The sequence below is a fragment of the Octopus bimaculoides genome, chromosome 2 (assembly GCF_046866305.1).
Source record: "Octopus bimaculoides isolate indiv1 chromosome 2, ASM4686630v1, whole genome shotgun sequence".
In the NCBI taxonomy this organism is placed as follows: domain Eukaryota; kingdom Metazoa; phylum Mollusca; class Cephalopoda; order Octopoda; family Octopodidae; genus Octopus; species Octopus bimaculoides.
The window spans coordinates 192,552,441-192,577,440 of NC_142929.1; the positions used below are offsets into that span (position 1 = coordinate 192,552,441).

Below are 25,000 nucleotides of genomic sequence, written 5' to 3' on the forward strand. Positions count from 1 at the left end.
TCTAAGATGGACCATTTTAAGGTGTATTGGGTATTTTTGCTTTTGAGGTGATGAATATGATTTACTGTGTTTGTCGTATCTAAAAGAGTGCAAATGGGCTGCGTAGCGATGTTTAAAATTTTTAGTTGCACCAATGTATGTAGCAGTAGAGTTATGTAATAGATTTCTCACAGTGCATTTATATATTACATTGTATCTTACGCAATGTGTTTGAAGCGGACAGATAGTCCCGGAGCGACAGTTACAAGTGTAGGAGGCTAGAGGGTTGCGTATGCTGGTGGGTGAGTTATTATTATTGGAGGATATGTTATTGGGGGATGTGTAGGAATCTAGATCAATGGAATTATTGTTATGGCTATTTGTCCTATTAATGTTATTATTGGTATTGTTATTATCTAGAATATTAATGGGTTGGGATCCATTGTGGTTTTGTTCCAGTGTACGAGCGTTAGTGTTAGAAGAACGTATATTAATGTCCGTGTTGGGTGTATGTGTGGGTCGGGTGCTGGCGCTAGCGTAGTTATGGTTGCTTAGGTTTTGGTAATAGAGCGAGAGTTTATGTTTGTTAGAAGCTGCTATAATAGATTCAAAGTTAGGAGTGGTGGAATACGATAATTTTAAAGTGGATCTGTTGAATATAGAGTGGTACTTGTGTTGTCGTGGGAAGTTAGAATCTAGTATTTTAAAGAAAGATTTGGCTAGGTTCCTAATGTTAAGAGAGAATGGGGGGTGTACCACAGGATGGAGCGGCCACCGCTTTTTTGGGGGGTTCTGTGCATGTTGTAATTAAGGTGTTTAGGTGGAGGGCAGTTGTCCATACTTTTGGTAGGGCTAGCTGATTTAAACATCCTAGATTTAGCCCTAGTGTTATAAGTGTGATTGTGGGGTCTGTTTGAATATGTGAGTGGTTGGTTGTGGTTTTGATTGATGTTATGTCTTTGGGGTGCGATTTGTGATATAAATTGTTTAAGTCTGGTGTTATGGATGTATTTTATTATATCTATATATCTTTCAATCTATCTTTACACACACACACACACACACACACACACACACACACACACACACACACACACACATATATATATATATGTAGAAGGTTGAAAAGGAACACACGATTTGATATATATGGAAAAAAAAGTCAAGGTAGAAAATGCTAAAATAATTTTATAAAAAGCATTTCAGTCCCGGTTTCAGTCATTGAGACTTTTTCAACTGTGAGTATGGAAAACAATTAAATTTTGGAAAAAATTAAAAAGAAGTCTTCGAAAAAAAATATTTGCATAGTATTCAAATACAAGGGGCATTTTCTTTGTTTCTGGCTGTTTCTGTCTCTTTTGTTTACTCTTGTGGGCTGGAGGTCATTGTGAATGCACATACATGCAGGAAAATGCCCCTTATATTTGAATACTATGCAAATATTCTTTTAAAAAACACTTCTTTTAATTTTTCCCAAATTTAATTGTTTTCCATACTTACAGTTGAAAAAGTCTCAGTGACTGAAACCGGTACTAAAATGTTTTTTATAAAATTATTTTAGCATTTCCTACCTTGACTTTTTTCCACACACACACACACACACACACACACACACACACACACACACACACACACATATATATATAGCATACTCAGTGGTGTATGTATTTGCATATGCACCTGTGCACAATGTATGTTTTTATGTGCATGAACGCGCACGATTTTTATGCGAGTGTCTTTATTTCCTTGTTGCTGTTCTTTCTTTCTGTTGGTGTATAAGTATGTGTGTATGTGTGTGTGTGTGTGTGTTTGTATTTGAGCGTTTTCATTGTTAACATAATGAAGCATATGAAAATATCACAATTTATATTCATTCTTCTCTCGTTCTCTCTCTCTCTCTCGCACGCACACACACACACACACACACACACACACACACACACACACACACACACACACACACACTGCTACACAACCATCAAACATTCGGCTTAAGACTGTGACCATTACCTAATTCTCAACAGTAAATAAAAAAGAACAACACTCTGGCCGCAGTGGCCTCCAAGCAAAGAATATTTTGGCACATCTGAAATTCGATGCCCTCTACAATAGACTTACTGTAAAAGTGTAAGATATTCATCTCAATCTGAACCAAGGTGCATATGGCCCTGGGTGGGCGTCCTTATAAGATTTTGTCGTTAAAATTTCCCAGAAACTTTTCAGCAGCCTCCTGTATGTATGTATATACACATGAATACATGTATGTATAGAATAAGAACTTATATATTTCCAGAATTCAAGATCTCAGTTCTTTAACATGGAGTTATTATATTATTACTTCAATGCAAAAGTAATCGTGGTGATGTTATCGGATAAAGTTTAAAACAGGCTAAAAGGAGTGTTTATAGCAAAATATTTTGAAGAATTTGAAAGACGTTCCTGAAGAAATGACTTCCACATCACATTCAACTAAATAAATTCAATGACACAGTTAATAATTTCGTAATTATTATTTCGTTGCTAATATTTTCGCGTGAAACGTCGAAACAGCTGTAAAATGTGAAATTTTTTAAATATCCATAAGTGTGTTTGTCTACTATTCTTGTTAATAGGTACACTTACACAAGCACACACTTATGTACATGCACACAATACCACACTTACCCCCACACACGCACACATACACAAACATCTTTTCTCTGCTTGTCTATCTGTCTCTCTGTATGTATGTATGTATGTATGTATGTATGTATGTATGTATGTATCTATCTATCTATCTATCTATCTATCTATCTATCTATCTATCTATATAATTATTATAAAATCTGGTAATTAGTCATATATTAATTAATATCGATTAATTCTCAGGAGGCCAGCACATCTAAAGAATCAAAGAGATTCAGAAATATTATCTGCAATCTCAGGGGATTAAGGTACATTTTAAGAAATAACGTCGACCACTAACGTGGACAATTAATGCGCTAGAAATAGATCACATCTTGTGTCTATTAAGACCTAAATTGTTCTCAACATGAAATATAGCAGCATACCAAAAACGTGAGTGGGCAAGACTTTTAAAATCACCTAAAAAGCATTATTAAACAGGAACTAGTTTCGGATTTAACAAATTCTTACCATTTGTCTATTCATCATCAGCCTGATTTGTAATGTAACCGTAATCATCAGAATCGTATACAGAGTTGCCCACACGTTTTTGGTATGCTGCTATATTTCATGTTGAGAACAATTTAGGTCTTAATAGACACAAGATGTGATCTATTTCTAGCGCATTAATTGTCCACGTTAGTGGTCGACGTTATTTCTTAAAATGTATCTATCTATCTATCTATCTATCTATCTATCTATCTATCTATCTATATATATATATATATATATATATATATATATATATATATATATATATATATATATATATATATACATACACACATATACATTGTTGTACGAAGTTTGCTTCCCAACTATATGGCTTCTGGTTCAATCCCAGAGTAAGACCTTGGGCAAGTTTCTTCTTCTATTGCCTTGAACAGTCCAAAGTTGTGTGTATGGATTTGATAGACAGAAACTGAAAGAAGCCAATCGTATATATATATATATATATATATACACACACACACACTCTCACAAATATACTCAACCAAACAGACACACACACACGCACACAGACAAACACACGCACGCACACACACGCAAGCACACGCACGCACACACACACACACAAACACACACACACACACACACACACATACACATACACACTGCATATATATTTACACCTGTATACTTATGTATATAGCCGTGTGTGTATGTATATTTAATCATTAGTATGGCATCGTTCCTACTTACAATAACCGCGCCTCCCATAAATATTCACTCGTCATATTTCCGCATAATAAAACCTAAATCGTGTTGAATGCGATGTAAACATTTTTCAGTTGCAGTTGTTTTGATTTCTCCCTCTCACTTAGAAAACTGCAACAGCAGCAGCAGCAGCAGCAGCAGCAACTGCAGCGGCGGCGGCGGCAGAGATTGAATGACGAAATATTTCTTCGTTATCTGACATTGAAACAAGCAAAGTTATACTATTTCACTGAGGTCAATTTCTAGGAACATGATATCTGACTTCCTTCTCGTCAAAACAAACGCATATGGCATTTAATCAGGAATCAGTCACATCATCATCATTATTATTATTATTATTATTATTATTATTATTATTATTATTATTATTATTATTATTATTATTATCATTCTGCCCGAGGTCGACTTTCACTTTTATCCTTTCAGAGTCGATAAATTAAGTACCAGTTGAGTACTGGACCGATCTAATCGACTGGCCCCCTCCCCGTAACTTAGCGGTTCGGCAAAAGAGACCGATAGAATAAGTACTAGACTTACAAATATTAAGTCCTGGGGTCGATTTGCTCGACTAAAGGCGGTGCTCCAGCATGGCCACAGTCAAATGACTGAAACAAGTAAAAGCGTAAAGAGAGTAAAGAGTATGTATGTATGCATGCATGTATATGTGTGTTTGTATGTGTGTGTGTACGTTCGTTTCTACGCATATTTTACGGATACAGAAATATGCGCACACACGCCACAAAACCACCCCTCCCCCTTGTAGACATCTAGCGACACATACAGTCACGTGACAGACACCTGTAATGAATGCTTGGTAACTTTAAAAGTGATCCGGGAGAACTTCAACCGCGACTCGTCACTTGGCAATGATATCTGTGAGGTTGGAACATGTTGGTCGACTCCTCAGTTTACAACCATTCAGCCATTACATAATGGAGAGAAACACGACACAAAAGTTCACCAACTGCGATGGAGGGGACGTGTATCAATAGATCGATACTGAAATATGACTGGATCGATCTCAAATAAAGTGAAGGAGAATTATTTTTGATTTTGAGATTTTGTTAAAGCATTTGTACAGTTCTGTATTTAAGAGATGAGGAATTATTTACATTATTTACATTTGATGGATATTTGTCGTCATCTTGTTTGTTGTTAACACAATGTTTCGGCTGATATACCCTCCAGCCTTCATCAGGTGTCTTGGGGAAATTTTGAACCTGGGTTCTTATTCCTAAGGTATTTTTCGACGTTGTTGTTGTTATTATTATCATTATTGTTGTTGTTGTTGTTGTTGTTGTTGTTGTTGTTGTTGTTGTTGTTATTATTATTATTTTATGTTTGACTTTTGTTTTGCATTTGTACAAGTTGGATCCAAGTCTCACCCAGAGACCTCAAGAGACAACAAGTTAGAAGTTCATGTAGGTGTTATGCCTAGGGTACCATATATTTGGATTTGTACAGTTTTGTTCAAGTGGATGTTTAAGAAACCATAAGAAAATTATGTGTTTGCTTTAAAATTTGAGATCACATAGACAGTATTTTACGTAGGATATGGGCAGTTCCCATGAGCACTATCTTTTGAACTTCAGCCATTTTGGGGTTTCCTGGTATCTGAGCTAGGTAGTAATCAGCCCGTTTCGCTGTCATTCCCAGGGCACCTATGTCAATAGGTATTGTTTTCGTCTTCAGATTCCACATTTTGCTAATTTCTATTTCAAGATCTTTATATTTGCTCAGTTTTTGGTAGGTCTTGACAGATACGTTTATATCAATTGGGACAGTCATATCAATGAGGAGGCATGATTTTTGTCTGAAGTCTTTCAGTATGATGTCTGGCCTATTTGCGTCTATCTTTCTGTCAGTTTGAATGGTGAAGTTCCAGAGGAGTGCAATGTGATCATTTTCAAGTACTGGGGATGGTTTGTGTTCCCACCAGTTTTTATCATGGGGCAAGTCCAGGTTTTTGCATATTACCCAGTGAATATATTGTGCAGCTCTATCATACCTGTTGAGATACTCTGTAGGCGCAAGCAGACTGCACATGGAGACAACATGATCGATGGTCTCATTTTGTTGTTGGCATATACGACATAATGGGGAGCTGCCGTTCTTTAATATGTTGGCCTGGTAGTTCTTTGTAGGTAGGCATTGATCTTGGGCTGCTATGATAAACCCCTCTGTTTCTGATTTCAAGCCAGAGGTCATTAACCATTGGTGGGTAAGGGCTTTGTTAATATCTGCATTATTCGCTCTCTTTGGGTATTTGCCATTGAGAGGTTTTCCATGCCATTTTTCAGTCATAATATCTAAGGCAGCAATTTTAGCACGGGTTTTCAAGCGCTTAGCTTTTTCTGCAGGTGTTTCTAGTTCGTCTAATTCTTGAATTTGTTGCAATTGGAATTCACTTAGATATTCCTTTGCCTGTTTTGTTACTGAGTAAGATGCTTTCTTGCTTTCATGTTTTAAGACAAGTTTTAGTATCCAGTCCTCAGAGTTTTTCAGATAGGTGTCTAGGCCAATCGTGGCTACCTTCATTGATAATGCCAGCTGTACAAGTCCTCGGCCTCCCTCTTTTCTTGGCAGATAAAGACGTTCTATATCTGCCTTAGGGTGGTGCATTCTATGCATTGTCAACAGTTTTCGTATTTTTCTGTCAACATTACATATTTCAGTAATTGACCAGTTAACGATATTGAAACTGTAAGTCACGACTGGTATGGCTAGAGCATTGATCGCTTCGATCCTGTTTCTCGCGTTCAGCTCTGTCTTCAGTATTGCTCTCACCCTGCGATAACATTCTCTTCTGATCCTTTCTCTCATCACTGAGTGCTTGATATTGTCCCCTTCAATTACCCCGAGGTATTTGTAGCTCTCCGCTGGTTCTAACTCTTTTATGACATTTTGCTGGTCAAGGTTCACATTAAATGTATTTGTCATTTTTCCTTTGATAAAGGTAGCTTTTGCACATTTATCAAGGCCAAATTGCATCCCGATGTCATCACTGAATTGTTTAACAATCGCTAGTAGGCCTTTGAGCTGTTGGTCATTTTTTGCAAAGAGCTTTAAATCATCCATGTAAATGAGATGATTTATATGTTTATCAAATATTTTATAACCATACTGTGCATCATTGAGCAATTTTGAGAGCGGTATTAGGGCTAGACATTAGGGCTAGGGCTATTATTATTATTATTATTATTATTATTATTATTATTATTATTATTATTATTATTATTATTATTATTATTATTCTTCTTCTTCTTCTTCTTCTTCTTCTTCTTCTTCTTCTTATTCAGGTCACTGCCTGGAATCGAACTCGGAATCTTGGAGTTGGTAGCCCGCGCTTTTAACCGCTGCGGGCGTAGTGGTTAAGAGCGCGGGCTACTAACCCTAAGATTCCGAGTTCGATTCCAGACAGTAACCTGAATAATAATAATAGCAACATCGAAAAATACCTTAGGAATGAGAACACAGGTTCGAAATTTTCCCAAGACACCTGATGAAGGCTGGGGGGTATATCAGCCGAAACGTTGTGTTAACAACAAACAAGATGAGGACAAATATCTGTCAAATGTAAATAATGTAAATAATGTAAAGCATTTGTGTTTTATCTTTTACTTGTTTCAGTCAACTGCGGCCATGCTGGGGCACCGCCTTCAAGAACTTTTAGTCAAATGAATCGAGCCCTAGCGCTCATTTTTTAAAGCCTGGTACTTATTCTATGTATACCTTTTGCCGAACTGTTAAGTTATGGGGACGTAAACACTTCAACACCGGTAGTCAAGCAGAGCTGGAGAACACACACACGAAGGGATTCTTTCAGTTTCCGTCTATTAAATTTACTCACAACGCCTTGGTCAGCCCGAGGCTATAGTAGAAGACACATGTCCAGGGTACCACGTAGTGGGACTGAACCCGGAATAATGTGGTTGGGAAGCAAACTTCTTACCACATAGCCACGCATGCACCTGGTATTTCCGTCTCCACTTATTAATTTTAGAACCGATTTTTTTTGTGCTCCTGCATGGCCTCAGTTTCAGGTGACCGAAACAAGTAAGAAGTGAAAGCAAAAGTAATAATGCACAATGTCACAGGTTTTTGACAGTGAGAACAATAGTTGATTAGCAGCCCTTAACTGCTAATTATTTTATCGACCTTCTCCTCTCCCAAGGGCTTAAATAAGCAACTGCCATTTATAGTCAATACAATCAACTTTATCCTTCCCCCGGCATTATTGTAAACTATATGTTTTCTAATCAACGCAGCGTTTATTTTGATGAATAATTACTGCTTAAGAAATGCCAACAGCTGCACTCCAAGAAATTCGTATAATAAATCGAGGGTTTTAGGTTAGCGCCTAAGAAATTAATTATCTGGCTTTGCTGTGTTATCAATACTATTTCTGACACATTAATTTCACAAGATTTATAAATGAATTTGATCTCCAGCTGCCTACCGACTCATATTTCGCCTGATGCGCTCTTAAATCATAAGTAATTAGGATGTAGCTTTTAGAAGCTGAAAAAAAAATTTAATAAAACAAAATAAAACGAAAATCATTTGATATTTCTTGTTGTATTAATATCAGATTGCCTGTTTGGTTTTTGCTTTCAAAACTAACAGAAAAATGATAAACATGTTGATACGAAGAAACGTTCAGATGGTCTTGGAAAGGAAGCATATTTATTTCATGAACAGACGCAGGCACGACTGTGTGGTAAGAAGTTTGATTGCGAACCCCATGGTTCCGGGTTCAGTTCTACAGCGTGGCACAATAGGCAGATGTCTTCTACTATAGCCTCGAGCCGACCAAAGCCTTGTGAGCGGATTTGGTGGATGGAAACTGAAAGAAGCTTATCGTATGTATAATTATTGGGGTAGCTTTATTCAATTAAACTTTTAAAGGCAGTGCCTCAGCATGGCTGCAGTCCAACGAATGAAAGAAGATAAAAGATAATATATATAATATATTGATATATATATATATCTATATATATATATATATATATATATATATATATATATTTACACAGTAATACACTCATACATAAACAAATGCATTATATACGTATATATAAATACATATATACGTGTGTGTATGTATGCTATACATATACGTATGCATGTATGCATGTATGCACATATGTGTGTGTGTGTGTGTGTGTGTGTGTGTGTGCGTGTGTGTTTTTTGTGTCTGTGTTTGTTCCGTGCCACCACTGAAAACCGGTGTTGGTTTATTTACGTGTCTGTAACTTAGCGGTTTGGCAAAAGAAACTGATAAAATAAGTACTGGGGTCGATTAGTTCGACCAAAACTCTTCATGGTGGTGCCCCAGTATGGCCACAGTCTAATGTAAAAAGTAAAAGGTAAAAAATAATTTAAGAAAGGGGGACACAGCATATAGCCTTTGCCACAAGCCCCTCCCTACAGACATATGTAATTGTTCGATATAACACCTGATTTTTAATCAACCCAAGAAAGAAATCCAAACTTTTGTAATTTTTGATTGTAAGGATTAGATTTTTTTATTTGATATGTTTCGATATCGATTAAATCTCATCGTGATCTTCGACCTCTGGACATTATTTTCTCAGGTTCTAGGACTCTTAGTGCCAGTTGAATGCCATTTATCTCAGGTTTATTCATTCACAGCTGAAGAAACTGGAGCAACACAAAATGAAATGTTTTGCTCGGGAAAACAACGCACCACCCGTTCCTGGAATCGAAACCATGAATTTGCGATCGTGAGTTCAGCACCCTAGCCACTAGACTATGCTCCTTCCCTATTAAATATAGGCGTTAATTAATTAAGTTGCAGCAACAGACATTTAATAGAATTATTTCAACCACCTTCAAGCCCGACTTCAAAATATTTATTTTATTCCTGAGGTAAAAAAAAAGACAAAAAAGAAGAAAAATCATAAGGATTTCGACGTTCCCAATTCTCCATGGCTCCCCCACATCCCGTGCCCAGAAAATTCGCCATAAGACAAATTCACTGAACGGACAATGATAAGTTGTATTATATCAGCATTAAAGAATGTTAAAAGACTTTTATAAAAACATTAAATAGGCAAATCTTTATTTAAAATGAAAAAAAAACAAAAAAAACGTCATGCGGTCATTCAAAACGAAATTTCTTACGACGAATTTTCCGGCGGCAAAACCGTTTACAGCAAAATTTCGTAAAACCTTCGCACTGGACCGCCACCGCTATTGCCGGCGCAAAAGCCGAATTCTTTACTCTTCTCAAAGCTTTACACCAACTTGTTTCCTCCCCTTCTCGTATTTCAAACCAAAACCTCGATTTCCAATACACTTTTGATCTCTTTCTCACAAGCAAACCTAACCTCTTTCGAACTTCCAAACTGGATCCATCTCTTTACCCATCGAGTTTTCCTATTACTACCTCGTTGCAAATGCTCAGCATGCAATCATTCACTGCACATCACGTCTCTTCCTGGGGCCCTATGGCTCTTTAGATTGTCACACTTGTCCGAGCTCTGCCAGTTTTATACCACTTATCTCTGAGAGCACACACGATTCACTTCGAGCATTTAACAGCAATATATGCTTTCGATAAAACAATTGCTCCCGCAAAGCAAATTAAATAAAATTTGGGATTTTGCGAAGGGTCAAAATAGGTAACACAAACAGGACAGTGAAAACAAACAGGAAAGGCTGCTAAGCCTAAACGAGGTTGTGGTGGCAAACGCGTAAATCAAGCTAGGACAGGAGACAAACAAGAACACGTCTTCCTTGTTCCAGCTACAACGGAGAGAAAGAAAGATGGCCGATGGTCACGTGGGAGCCATGTGAGCAAGGGAGGAGGAGGAGAGAGAGAGAGTGACATAGTAATAGGATAGAATAGTGGGAGAAGAGGAGGTAAAAGAATAAGAGGGAGAAAAAGAGAGGCAAACGAAAGAGTAAAATGATCGTATAAAGTGCACATAAGAATTATTATGATAAAACTTACGTGGGAGAGGATGCATGGCGTTCAATTATATAATAATATAAATAATATATATATATATATATATATATATATATATATATATATATATATATATATATATATATGCATATATACATACGTATGTGTACATACTTACATCTATACGTATATATATATGCATATGTGGGTACAGGACGTCATGAAACGTGTACAACAAAAGACGTACGAAGCACGAGTACATGGAATATGAACTATTCTTTTGAACAATGAAAGACACAAATGGAAAACAAAACAAACAACATAAAGAACGATCATTTATCAGTCGTTGGCTGTTTTTCTAGTCTCGTATTTCGAGCATTTGACAACAATATACGCTTTCGATAAAACAGTTGCTCCCAGTGATTATATTATATATGTATTTATTTCGTTCATTTTATATATACATACATATATATACATATATATATATATATATATATATATATATATATATATATATATATATATATATATATATATATATATATATATATATATGTATGTATGTATACATACACACACATATATACCTATGTATGTATGTATGTATGTGTACTGTTATTATATTTGGGTCGTATATTTCGATCTCTTAAGAAAGGCAACACTTATTTTTAAAATTAATTTGTAATTTAATTCCTTAAGTAGAATCGTCTTTAATAGATTTCCTATAAATGTTAATTTTAATGAAAGCTGATGAAGTGCCATAAACTGAAGAATGTCGTAATAAACTTGACAGTATCAGGTTTCGTTGGATTTTCTTCTAAGTCCATTATGCATCGGTCGGTCGGCATTTCTGTCTCCCTCTCTTGAGAGAGTGTGAGAGAGAGAGAGAGAGAGAGAGAGAGATCTATGACAAAGTCATAGGAGTTCAATAGAAGAGTTCAAAAGGCATGGTTGTTGGGTAAGAAGTTTACTTCCCAACCACATGGCTGTGAGTTCTGTCCCACAGTGTGGCACAATGGCCGAGTGTTTTCTACTATATCCTCGGGTTGACCAAAGCTTTGTGGGTGGATTTAGTAGATTGAACCTGAAAGAAGCTTGTCGTGTGTGTATATATATTTTTGAAAAAAAGGAAAAAGAATGACTTCACCGGTAATTCTAATCAATTTGATTTTTTAATAACATAATTTTACAGTTTGGTTTGTAGATCTGGTGAGTTCTTTGTTAACTTCGGGAGACATTTTAAAGATTTCTTGTTAACTTTTCTGGAGAACTTTCGCGCATTCGTCGGTGGCGGTTGTCAAACTGATCTTAGATTGTGTTCTGCTGTGTGATTCTATATATATATATGCGCAGGAGTGGCTGTGTGGCAAGTAGCTTGCTTACCAACCACATGATTCCGGGTTCAGTCCCACTGCGTGGCACTTTTGGCAAGTGTCTTGTACTATTGCCTCGGGCTGACCAAAGCCTTGTGAGTGGATTTGGTAGACGGAAACTGAAAGAATCGTATATATATATATATGTGTGTGTGTGTGTGTGTGTGTCCCAGTATAGCTTGACAACCGATGCTGGTGTGTTTACGTCCCCCGTAACTTAGCGGTTTGGCAAAAGAGAACCGATAGAATAAGTACTAGGCTTGCAAAGAATAAGTCCTGGAGTTGATTTTCTAGACTAAAGGCGGTGCTCCAGCATGGCCGCAGTCAAATGACTGAAACAAATAAAAGAATAAAAGAATATATATAAGAGACTTGAGTATGTGTGAGGTGGGTCTGGGGTTTGTTAAGTGTCGGAGTAAAGGTGCGTTGAACCAAAGCTGAAAGAAAATAGGGAATGGTAAAAACAAGATAATTGAGTGAGGATGGAGTTGGGAGGTGGTGGGGTGTTTAGGGAGTGTTTTATGAAGGGCATTTGAAAGCGTTCTCCTCTTGAAAATTTGACCTTTGGTGGAAAATATAATGGTCAGATGTTTCTCAAATTCTTTTCTTATGGCTGAATCAAATATCTTAATTTCATAAAGAGAAGCTTCAGTAAGTTTCTATGTTAAAGATGAGTTTTGTTGTGTGTCGTGGGGGGGGGGGGGGGTAATGAGGTGTATCAAGGAGGAATATCAATTTTTTTGTGTTCAGTGGTGGTTTGTACTTTCTAATGAAGAATTCTTCTTTATAATTCCGGAAATGTTCGTTGTCTGACCATAACTTAATGAAGGGGGAGGTTGTGAATTTTCCCTTTCCGCATCATGCGAAGTGTTCACTGCAGCTGGTGTTTCTGACAGAGGTGTCTCTAATTTGTTGTCTATGTACACGAACTCTGTCATGCAGTCCCGCTCCGGTTTCACCATTGTCGTATTCTTTACATTGTGGGCAAGTTGCACAGTAAATTAAGTTTTTCGTTTTGCAATTCATGTTTGCATTAACTTTGAAAACCTCATTGTTTTTAAAGGAGATTTGTTCACCATCTTGTTTCAGTCATTTGACGGCGGCCATGCTGGGGCACCACCTTGAAGAATTTTAGTCGAACGAACCGACCCAAGTACTTTTTTTAAGCCCGCTACTTATTCTATCAGATTCTTTTACCGAACTGCTAAGTTAAAGGTATGTAAACACATCAACATCGGTTGTCAAGTAGTGGTGGGGAGACAAATACAGACACACACACACATACATATATATATACAGCGGGCTTCTTTCAGTTTCCATCCACCAAATCCACTCACACGTCATTGGTTAGCCCGAGGCTATGGTTGAAGACAATTGCCGAAGGTGTCACGCAATGGGACTGAACCCGGAACCATGTGGTTAGGAAGCAAGCTTTTTACCACACAGCCACCCTAGTTGTGTAAGACTATTATTGTTGATGTTAGTGTTTCCTATCCGGTCGGTATGGAAGATGCTTACAGCCGTTGGAGTGAGAACAAAAGAGCGAAGGGCGTCTGTGCACAGGAAGGGAGAGAACCTCTGCGAAAGAACCTCTTGTCGGTTATGGAGCAAGAGAGAGGAGTTAAGCTGGAAGCCAGGAGAAGATGACGAACAGTAATTTCTCCACCTCTGCTGACCCGCCACGGAGAGGGTCTTACGGTTCAGGGTCAAGACACCAGATGATTGTTAGATACCGTCTGATTATATCAGTTCCTCCTGGCCAATGTTTCATTCACTTTGGTGAGTGAAAAAGAAGCACCTTCTGCTAGATGTAATCAATAACAGTCTACAATCAATGATAAATCGTAATATTTCTTTGAAATCAGAAATATTACCATTTATCATTGACAGCACTTTTTACAACGGAAATAATCATATGCTGTCGCTGTTATGGTAGAGCCGGAAGCTATTGTCACGAGAAGATTAAATTAATTAAAATTCATATGAAAGCAAGTTCTTTGTGTATCCTTTTGATTTATTACGACTGAAAAGACTAGCCTCTGGTATACTTCATCTCTTTAAACCATGGCCATCCAAAGTTAATCTTTTTGAACGTAAAATGCTATCAGCTGAGAAAGTCTGCATTCTTCCAATTAACCGTTCATTATTTAACCTTTATTGAAAACAAACTCTAAGTGCGGCTCATAAAAAAGAGTGATATTGAATATTTGGCATACAAACAATGCTACAAGGTTGCATTGTGTTGGAGCAGCTTTGTGACAGACACAAACTTGCATAATGTTTACGAGGATCAAAACAGATGTGATGTTAGTTTTAGTAAAGCTACAGATCTTGGTGAGATGCTTGCGTGGTATACTTAAAATTAGATGGCCCGAACGCATAAGAAATATGGAGCTATGGCAAAGAACGAATCAAGTATCGATTAGGGAGCAAATATTTAAGAAAAAGTGGAAGTGGTAGCACAATTAGAAAAGGCGCCAAATGTAGCGAAAAGTGCTTTACAGTAGAATCCGGATAGATATAGAAAGAGGGGTAGGTCTAAGAACTCGTGGCGTAGATCAACACAAAAAGAACTAGAGAAAGGGGGACATTCATAGCAGAGTATAAATACAGAAGCGAAAAATTATGCAACATGGAATTCAATTATAAGTGGCCTATACTCCGCGTTGGAGGGTTAAATGGCAAGAAAAAAAAACAGATCTTGGTATAGATAGGTACTCAATGAGGGAAGTGGGTCGAATTGGCCAACGTTGAAGGCACAGCATTTCTTAGGTCTCGTCATTAGAAAACCGTAAGACGATGTCGAAGAGGATTCAGTTATTTTAATTAAATATCAACAGATGTCGTTAAAGGATGATAAATGATAACGAACTTGTTTTCCAGTTCAAATATGTTTGAGGCATAATCGAATCCGTAAGAAACCCATATTTGAAATGATAGCAAGTTTGTTTTTATACATATCACTAATTAGCGCTGTCAGCTCGCAATAAATAATAAATCCGGTTAAACCACGAATTTGTTTATTTGTCAATTTCAAATTGATCAAACTGCCAATATGCAATATTTTTAAGCTGGCAGAATCGTTAGCGAGTCGGGAAAACGATTTACGGTATTCTTCCGGGTCTTTCCATTCTGAGTTCAAATCCTTCCGAAGCTGACTTTTCCTTTCTTCCTTTCCGAATCGATAAAATAAAGAACCAATAAAGTATTAACTTCTCCTTAAACTGCATCAAAAATATGAAAGGCGGTGAGCTGGCAGAATCGTTAGCATGCCACTAAGTTCTGAGTTCAAATTCCGCCGAAGTCGACTTTGCCTTTTATCCTTTCGGGTCGATGAATTAAGTACTAGTGAAACACAAGGGTCGATATAATCGACTAGTCCCTTCTCACAAAATTTCAGGCCTTGTGCCTTTAGTAGAAAAAAAAAAGGATTATTAAAAGCGGTGAGCTGACAGAATCGCTAGCATGCCGGATAAACTGCTACGTCAGCATTTCGTCCATCATTACGCCCTGAGTTCAAATTTCGCTGAGGTTAACTTTACCTTTTATTCTTTCGGACACTGGAGTCGATGCAATCGGCTTATCTTTCCCCGAAGTTACTGGTCTTGTGCCAAAATTTGAAACCATTATTAAAGGCAGCGAGATGACAGAAACTCCAGCACACTTCCGGTGTTATTCAAGGTGAACGTGAGTAATTTTTGACGGCATTTTCACAGTGTTAACATCGTTTATTTTATTTCAGCACTTCGATAAATTGTTTTTGTGCTGCTTTGGAGCAATTTCTTTTTCCACTCCTCATAGGGGAGGGTTGGTTTAGTAAAAAAGATGTTTGAAGAAGACTTCAGCTTTTCAGATATGTCGTCTTCAGAGGAAGAATTTTTGAAAATGGTCAAGAAAATGGACGAAAAATTAAATGTAGAAAAGAGAAGCTTTGCGGACGTGGCAAAGTGCCAGAAAAATTATATTAATATTGGTGAATTTGAAAATTACAAAAATTCATTAAGTCGGGATGGATTTGACGTTAAATTGCCTCCCCCTCCCGCCGCCGCAAGTGACGCTTAATGATATGAAAGAAAGAACAATTTTATACAAAACATTTTCAATAATTGAAGGAAAATTGACGTCATGACCACGGGTTAAACAGAGAAAGCGTTAGGACCAATATGGCATGAAATTGTGTACCTTGCGAGAGGTACTAAGTTCGGAGTAGTGGAGGTGAGATTCAAGGACGCGGCAAAAGCAAAGAAACACGCAGCGAATACCATTAAGAGTGAGGAAGTGGTGCTTTTGCTCACATACCGTGGACAATGTTCGACCAGAGTTAGGGTGGAGGGAATTCCGCCAGAGATAGATGTGGCCTGGATAGCAGCCGCTGTCTTTCTGGGAAATGAGGACAACATAGCGGTTCTCGAGGCCACAAAAACGCAAAGTGTTATACGGAAGGGACAGATAGTGGACATGATTATTCAAGGTTCAACCGAAACCCTAGAAAACATTACAGAAACAATAATTATGGATGACGTGATAATGAGGGTCAGGGTGGAGGGCAGAATCCCTCGATGCTTTAAATGTGGTCTGAAGGGCCACATCAGAGCGGACTGTCTTTCACCGACGAAAAAGATGGAGGAGATCCAAGAGCCCCAGAAAGAGCATGAAAATAAGGAGGAAGAGAAAATATCAACAGAAGTAGAGAAGAAAGAAGCAGACAACGAATGGGAAACAATAGGAAAAATGAAAAAGAGAAAAGGAAAAAAATTAAGCCCCATAACCACCCAAAACCCACCCACACCCTCTTCGACACACCCTTCTTCCATAGACACCAAACCTTCCCATCCCCCTCTGACACAGAAAAATGTACAAACAGACAAGAACTCAAACTACCCCCACCCAGACAAAAAAAAAAAAACAGAAAAAAGAAAAAATGTCATGCAGTAATGTGTGATGACTCAAATGAAAAACTGTGTAAAGAAGTGTAATATTGAGAAGACTTTAAAATAGTTGGAACAACGAGTTTTGACAACATAAAAGGATGGAACTGTTGCGCGTTGTGCTCGGATAAACAGAAAGAAAAAAATAACAAAATTTCAAAGTGGATATAGGTGTTGGAAGGTGAAATTGTATTGGGACGTATCACCACAGTATATGACATATGAAGAAGTGGTGGAAGAATTTGGAATCGATATTCCAGCGGGAACGAAGTTTAAAAGGTATAAATGAGGCTGCTATGAAGTGGGGCAGAGTGGCTTCATTCCATTTTTCATTTTACTTTCATGTCATTTTTTCATTTGTTGGTTCTAATCTTTTTTCTCTGTTTGTATGTCCCCACAAGTTGTGTATTATCCCCCTCTATGTTCGCCCCGTAGTGGGTAATAAAAAATTAGAATCATTACAACGCCGGACAAAATGCCTTGCGTCATTTCTTCCGACTGTACGTTCTGGGTTCAAGTCCCAAGTCCAGCCAAGGTCAACGTTACCTTTCATCATTCCGGGTTCTCAAGTACTGAGGTCGTTATGATCCCTCTCCTCCCGCCACAGATTTCTGGTCTTATATCAATACTAGAAACAAGTCTTCACAACAGATTGGAGGGGTGGGGACGGGCGGTGAGTCGGCTGAATTAACAGAGTGTCCGATTAAGTATCTTGTGATATTGCTGCGGCTCATTACATTCCGTGATGAAATCCTTCCGTTTTCAACTTTGGTTTTCATCCCTCCGGAGTCCATAAAATAAAGTATAGAACTGAAGACAGTTTCATCGACTACGAACCTCTTTTAGAAGCAATTGTTTGCAGCAGGTAGGGTTAACCGTACGCAGAATCGGTAGAGCGCTGAGCGATCAGTAATGTTGTTTTCAATTACGTCTGTTTAGGTTCAAATCTAATTGGGTTTGTCTTTCATTTCCTAGGAGTGGTCAATTACAGTACCACAAAGCTATAGAGCAACGTGAAATGATGCGTTTGGCGGAAGAACACAACACACCGCCTGATCAGAGAAACGAACCCGCGATCTGGTAATCGTAAGTACAACACCCAGGCACTTGGCCACGCGCCTTCACCAGTAATTCGCTACTCCGGTAATGCATTCGGGATAAAGCGCAAATGCAACAGTACCCTATTTAAATTTGTGGAACATTTTGTCTGATCAGAATAAATCTGTCTTCAGTCGGTTATTTGGACGAATAAGAGACAGAATGATAAATGGCTTCTGGTAAGATAAAGTGAATCTATGGCATGGAGACCAGATTCCTGTTTTGGGCCAATTATCTCTCGTGGACGTCGACAGCAACTTCCAATCGTTATAAATTAATTATCGTACAAAGAAATGGGTTTAACGTGATATCATGAAATCGCCGGATCTCTTCTTTCTGCTTTTCGCTCTTTTACAATGATAACAGAACTGACATTTACCATGACACATTACTTGAACAGGAAGTGATCAGTGGTGATTCGATATGTATATCGGGTCTGGGTCATTTCAATCATTCAAACAGAAAATCAGTGAACCCACAATGCACTTTATGGATCAGGTGACGCGTTATCAATATGGTAGGACATGAGGACAATAATTAACACCTCGCCGGGGGTCTATGTTCACACACACACATTTACATACATACATACCTAGATGCATGCATAAATTATTCTTACACAAAACTATTATTGACAGTAACTTCGAAGTTTCGTCGGACGATGGCTTAGCTGGCCGAAGTTTCGAAGTCACTATCAAAAATATTCTTGTTTAAGAATAATGAATTTGCATTCTACAAAAGTATAGTGTGACCCATCAGATTAAACGTAAAATTGTGTTTATCATTACTGGACATAAAAACAAACATTAATACACACACACTCTCTAACACACACACACACATTGTTGTATTTGGGGATGGTCATGTTACCAGTTTAGCCAAGAAAAACACACGCACTGTATATTTGGTGTTCACTTGCTTCAGCTGTATTTTATATTAAATGTATTAATATAAACACAAAATGCAAAATACAATTAATATAAAATAAAGCTGAAGCAAGTGAACACCAAATATATAGTGCGTGTGTTTTTATTGGCTAAACTGGTAACATGACCATCCCCAAATACAACAATATTTGTTTCAACACACGAATTCTCATCAAGAATCTTGCAAAAAGAATATATAAACGTGTGTATATATATATATATATATATATATATATGCCCTGTTATTTGCATTTGTATTTGTGTACCATTTCTCCGTTTTTTTTCCGTCCTTGTTTTCGTATACATTCGCTGATTTCTTCCAAGGAATCTAATGCTCTTTGCTTAGTTTTTCCATAGGGTTGGCCAGATTGGAGCAAACTCGAGTATAACCAACCAAAATTGCAAAGATAATCTGGAACTCGACTGAGGAAAGAAAACTTAGAATGACCCGTCCGTGTTTTTTCTTGTCCTTCTTTAATGTCATCTGTCTGGATGCTTTGTTACCCTTATTTGTATCATCTAGCTGCTTGGATGTTTTGCGTTCTTGTCATTTTTTTGTATTCTTTTATATATATAGGGAAGAAAAGTCAAGGTAGAAAATGCAAAAATAATTATATATATATATATATATATATATATATATATATATATATATATTTCCTCTTTCTCCGTTCTTCCATTCTCCGAACTTTCCATCTTTCCGACGAAGGGCTACGCCCGAAACGTCATACACTCTCTCTTTCCTTTCCTGAGCGTCCAATAATACTATCCATATCACGTCCTGACTTTGTTGTTTTTTTGTTTTTTTGTTATTGTTTTTTTGAACTATATATATATATATATATATATATATATATATATATATATATATATATATATGTATATATATTCTTTATATAAAATTAAAAATCACTTTAATGATTTTATCAAGTGACCAGCGTGAAATATAAATCTTGTAGGTAACATTTTATAGGTAACATGATATAATTATAATAATCTATATAATTATAAATTTAGTACACATCACCATTTAACGTCCGTTTTCCATGCTGGCATGACTGGGACGGTTTGGCATGCGCTGGCCAGCCGAAGAGCTGCCCGGTTCCATGTCTGTTTTAGCATGGTTTCTACAGTTGGATACTCCCCCCCCCCACACACACACATCCATTCATGCACCTATACAAACAAATGGTTACATGACCTAAACACGGAACACATGAGAACGAAAGAAAAACTGCAATCCTAAGGTTCCCGGTTCTTCACTTGTCACCACACTTCGCTCATTAAAAATGAAGAAGAAAAAAAAGCGACAACAAAAAACTCCGTCGAAAGGAAACTGTCAAAGAACACATGCTTCGCACTGCAATTTCCTGTACCTGTGCACATGCATCTATTTAAATATTTAGTGAAGCTGAAGCATAGCTGATAATCAAATCCATTAGAATCCCGGAAATGCATATAGAAGCTACGGAAGACCAGTAGCGAATTACAATAACATCATAAGACATGGAAGGCCAACCTAACAAAAAGTGTCCGTGTCATAAATAATAATGAACGAAAGCTGTTCACCTCAGTATAAAGTGATGGTTGTTGTTGATTTTATATCATTGTTGTTGTTGTTGCTGTTGTTGTTTCTATTGATAAAAGATATTTCGTTCTTATTTCGATTTTCATATTAACCTATATTGAGTCCAATGATTGCTTGGATTCGACATGCTATTTTAATTAACCATCAACGAGGTTTCCGGTAAAAATCTTGTTACAACAATGTAAAGGTTAGTTCAATGTTGCATAGGCACTATGTTTGTTTAGTCAACTCCGTGGTGTTTCATTTCTATAGAGACTGATTTGTAGAGACAAGGTATGATACGAAGGGTACCCTGTGCTCTATCAGCGATGGAGCGGGTGGAATAGCGAGATTTTAATGTGCATGCCTTTCTGAAGAGATATAACTGGTAATCTGTCGGTTACAATGACGAGGATTCTAGTTGATCCAATCAATGGAACAGCCTGCTCGTGAAATTAACGTGCAAGGACAAACACAAACGTGCACGCACAAACTCACACGCACGCACACACACACACACACACACACACACACACACACACACACACACATATACCGCATTTCTTTCAGTTTCCGTCAGTCAAATCCATCATGAGGTTTTGGTCAACCCAAAGCTATGGTAGAAGACATTTGCCCAAAGTGTCGCACAGTGGGGCTGACCCCAGAACCATGTGGTTGAGAAGCAAACTTCTTACCACACAGCCATGTCTGCGCTTATAGTCCAGCATTCTAATATTTCCTCGCCGTCCATCAAGTTTATGAAGATAATGAGTGGGGTTTCATATTGATTAATTGATGAATTAATTGATAGAATGGTTGATTAGCTGATGGCAGCAGTTATGAGAAAGAAATTACGAAAAGAACGCTGGAACATTAATTTTAAAATGGTTGGTGATTCGTTTAGGGCTCCAGTTTAATTGTAATTAGAAATATCTTTATACAAGAACGTAATCTTGTCTCGATACACGCACTATTCTTAACATTGTAACAGCTATTATGATGCCCTTTTATAGAATCTCCTTTAACGAGAAAGATTAGCTAATTGTTCCCTATAGATATCACAATAAGTATTAAGATTGTCCGCAGAGGATTATCTCTAATTATAAAATTACTCGTTGGTACAATCATAGACATGTCCAGTATTAAATACATTTACAGTTCTTTCATTGTAATGAATGAAAAACAGAGAGAAGAGATCCGAGAGACTTAAAGAGATCGCATTAAACATTCTCCTTTTAGTCAGCCTCAACGACAGCTCGTTTTCATTGTTGTTATTGAATTTGCCGCTAATGAAGATAATATAATTAGGAGAATATTGACGTATTTCAGCGCAAACGTATAAACCATAGACGGATTAAGGTTGACTGGTGTTTCTGTGTAACTGTAGTTAACATCATTTTATAGAAATATCTATCTCTGTCTATCTATCTCTATCTATCTATCTATCTATCTATCTATCTATCTATCTATCTATCTATCTATCTATCTACCTCAGTTTCTTTCCGCCTCTATTCATCTTTATGTCTATTTATATGAAGCATAAACCTATTGTCCTCGCAACATTCATTGTATCAGCGTTCGCTTACAATGTTACTATTTACGTACGGTTTTAACAGACAAGATTTATCTAATCCGACCGAGTCGTCTCACACACAAAGCTTTATTTCTTTCCGGGTTTTCTTTCTCGCAGCATCAATATTTTCCTTTAAAGTGTTTCATTTAAAATCGTGTAATGGCTTTGATCATGGATCGACTTACGCAGAACTGACTCGGGGCTGTGCACCGACAATGACCATAACGTCTGATAATGGTTTCAAATGTTGGCACAAGGCCAGCAATTTTAGGAGGTGAGGGTCAGTCAATTACATCGATGCCAGTTTTCAACTGGTTCTTATATTATCTTGAAATTGAACTCAGAAGATAAAAAACAGGAAGGGATGCTGTGAAGCACCCTAACAATTCTGACAGCCCGCCATCTTACAATCACGATTAATATGAAATATTTCGTTTATAAGGAAGGTTCATAAAAATTTATATATTATAGGCACATATTTGAGGAACCACGGAGGTCGAAAAGATAAATATCAATGAAGTTTAGAACACGGTTATTGCTACAAGCAAACATCGTGAGCTGCATCCAGTGAAGGCCCACTCGACTAATTGATATTAAATCCCAAAGAGACACACTCCAGTCTCTGGACAGTCTCTTTGTCCCTTCTCAATCTCTTCAACCACTATTGCTGTGGTCTCATATCTTCTCATATACACACTTGTCCTTCCACCTCTTGTCACTAGTTGTGTCCAATTTTTTCGTTTCTTTATAAAACATTATGACCGTTTCCTTCTTCCCATCGACTTTCTCGAAGCTTCCTGTTCAGGTCTTTCCCGCAAGTGTTGAGCTACCACAGTTTCAACAAAACACCAACAACAACAACCGCACAAGGCTCTAAGGCAATGCTTCTCAATCATTTTTAACCAATGGCCTCCTTGGATTCCTATTTTGCTCTGACGAAGCCTCCTGGTGATTTGATGTGTAAAAGAAATCATTATATTTTTATAATGAAATATTATTAGGAATTATATAACAAAAAAAGTTTCTTTAATTCTTTTATTCTTTTACTTGTTTCAGCCATTTGATTGCGGCCATGCTGGAGCACCGTCTTTAGTCGAACAAATCGACCCCAGGACTTATTCTTTGCAAGCCTAGTACTTATTCTATCGGTCTCTTATGTCGAACCGCTAGCTTATGGGAACATAAACACACCAACATCGGTTTTCAAGCGTTGGCGGGGGTGAGGACTGACACAGACAGACACACACAAATGTATATATATATATATATATAGATAGATATAGATATATATATATATATATACGACGGGTTTCTTTCAGTTTTCGTTTACTAAATCCACTCACAAAGCTTTGGTCGGCCCGAGGCTATAGTAGAAGACAATCACCTAAGGTGCCACGCAGTGGGACTGAACCCGGAACCATGTGGTTGATAAGTAAGCTACTTAAGTTGTCAAAATATTTCGAGTATATAAATGTATATCCAATTTATTGCAGATGAATTTTAAAAATAAAATCTTACATGGAACAGTAAGGGCCATTCGGACCCTCGAGAGCTATACGGAGCCTGGTTGAGAAGCACTACTTTAAGATTCTTCCAATACCATGAGAATTGTCCCCCCCCCCCCCCGACTCAACAAATAGCAAAATATAGCAGGATTTATATCTTTTTCTGACGAATAAAACGGAGGTTGGATTAAGAACAGAAGAACGGTAAATAAAAGTTAAAGAGTATTATGTTCAATTTGTGACTGTAGAAGCCATGTTGAATATTATGAGAACCAAACAAATCTAGGAAACTAATTGCATCGAACGAATCAGATTGTTATTAACAACGCTAAGCTTCTTGTCCGCGTATAATCTTGAATTAACTACTTCTTGCACGGTTTTAGGAATACCAAAGCCAGCTATGCGCCAACACAAATACCTTCCACCAACGGTATATATATATATATATATATATATATATATATATATATATATATATATATATATATATATATATATATATATATATATATATATACACACACATACACGCACGCACGCACACACACACACACACACACACACACACATATATATATATAGAGAGAAAGATACACACGCACATATATATACATACGTATGTATTTGTGACTGCTTACGTATAAATACATTCATATGCAAACATAGTGGAGGCGCAATGGCCAAGTAGTTAGGGCAGAGAACTCGCGGTCGTGGGATCGCGGTTTCGATTCTCAGACCGGGTATTGCGAGTGTTTATTGAGCGAAAGCACCTAAATCTCCACGAGGCTCCGGCAGGTGGGGTAGTGGCGAACCCTGCTGTACTCTTTCACCACAACTTTCTCTCACTCTTTCTTCCTATTTAAACCTGTATTTCAAAGGGGCCAGCCTTGTCACACTCTGTGTACCCGAGAACTACATTAAGGGTACACTTGTCTGTGGAGTGCTCAGCCACTTGCACGTTAATTTCACGAGCAGGCTGTTCCGTTGATCGACTCAATTGGAACCCTCGTCGTCGTAACCGACCTAGTGCCACGATATATATTTATGTGTGTGTGTGTGTGTGTGTGTGTGTGTGTGTGTATACATACACACATACATCTGTTGTATGGGTGTTGTGTGTGACACAAAGTTACTGCTTTCGTTTATCTTTATAATAAGAGGAAACTAGTATATTTAAGGCAAAAAGCCTTGTTGAACATCCATTTCTTGGTGATGGTCACATTGCCACA

At 37.5% G+C, this 25,000-nt stretch overlaps 1 long non-coding RNA gene across 2 annotated transcripts in view; it reads right to left on the reverse strand.

Moving 5' to 3' along the window:
• LOC149137329 (uncharacterized) overlaps positions 1 to 25,000 on the reverse strand; it is a 100,387-nt gene that overhangs the window by 62,604 nt on the left and 12,783 nt on the right. The window contains exon 3 of one of the 2 annotated variants that reach the window (XR_016238022.1): positions 9,316 to 9,647. The exons of the other annotated variant lie outside the window; for it this stretch is intronic. This is a non-coding gene — a long non-coding RNA (uncharacterized LOC149137329). Of the gene's footprint in view, positions 1 to 9,315; positions 9,648 to 25,000 lie in introns of those variants that run through there. 2 annotated transcript variants of the gene reach the window in all.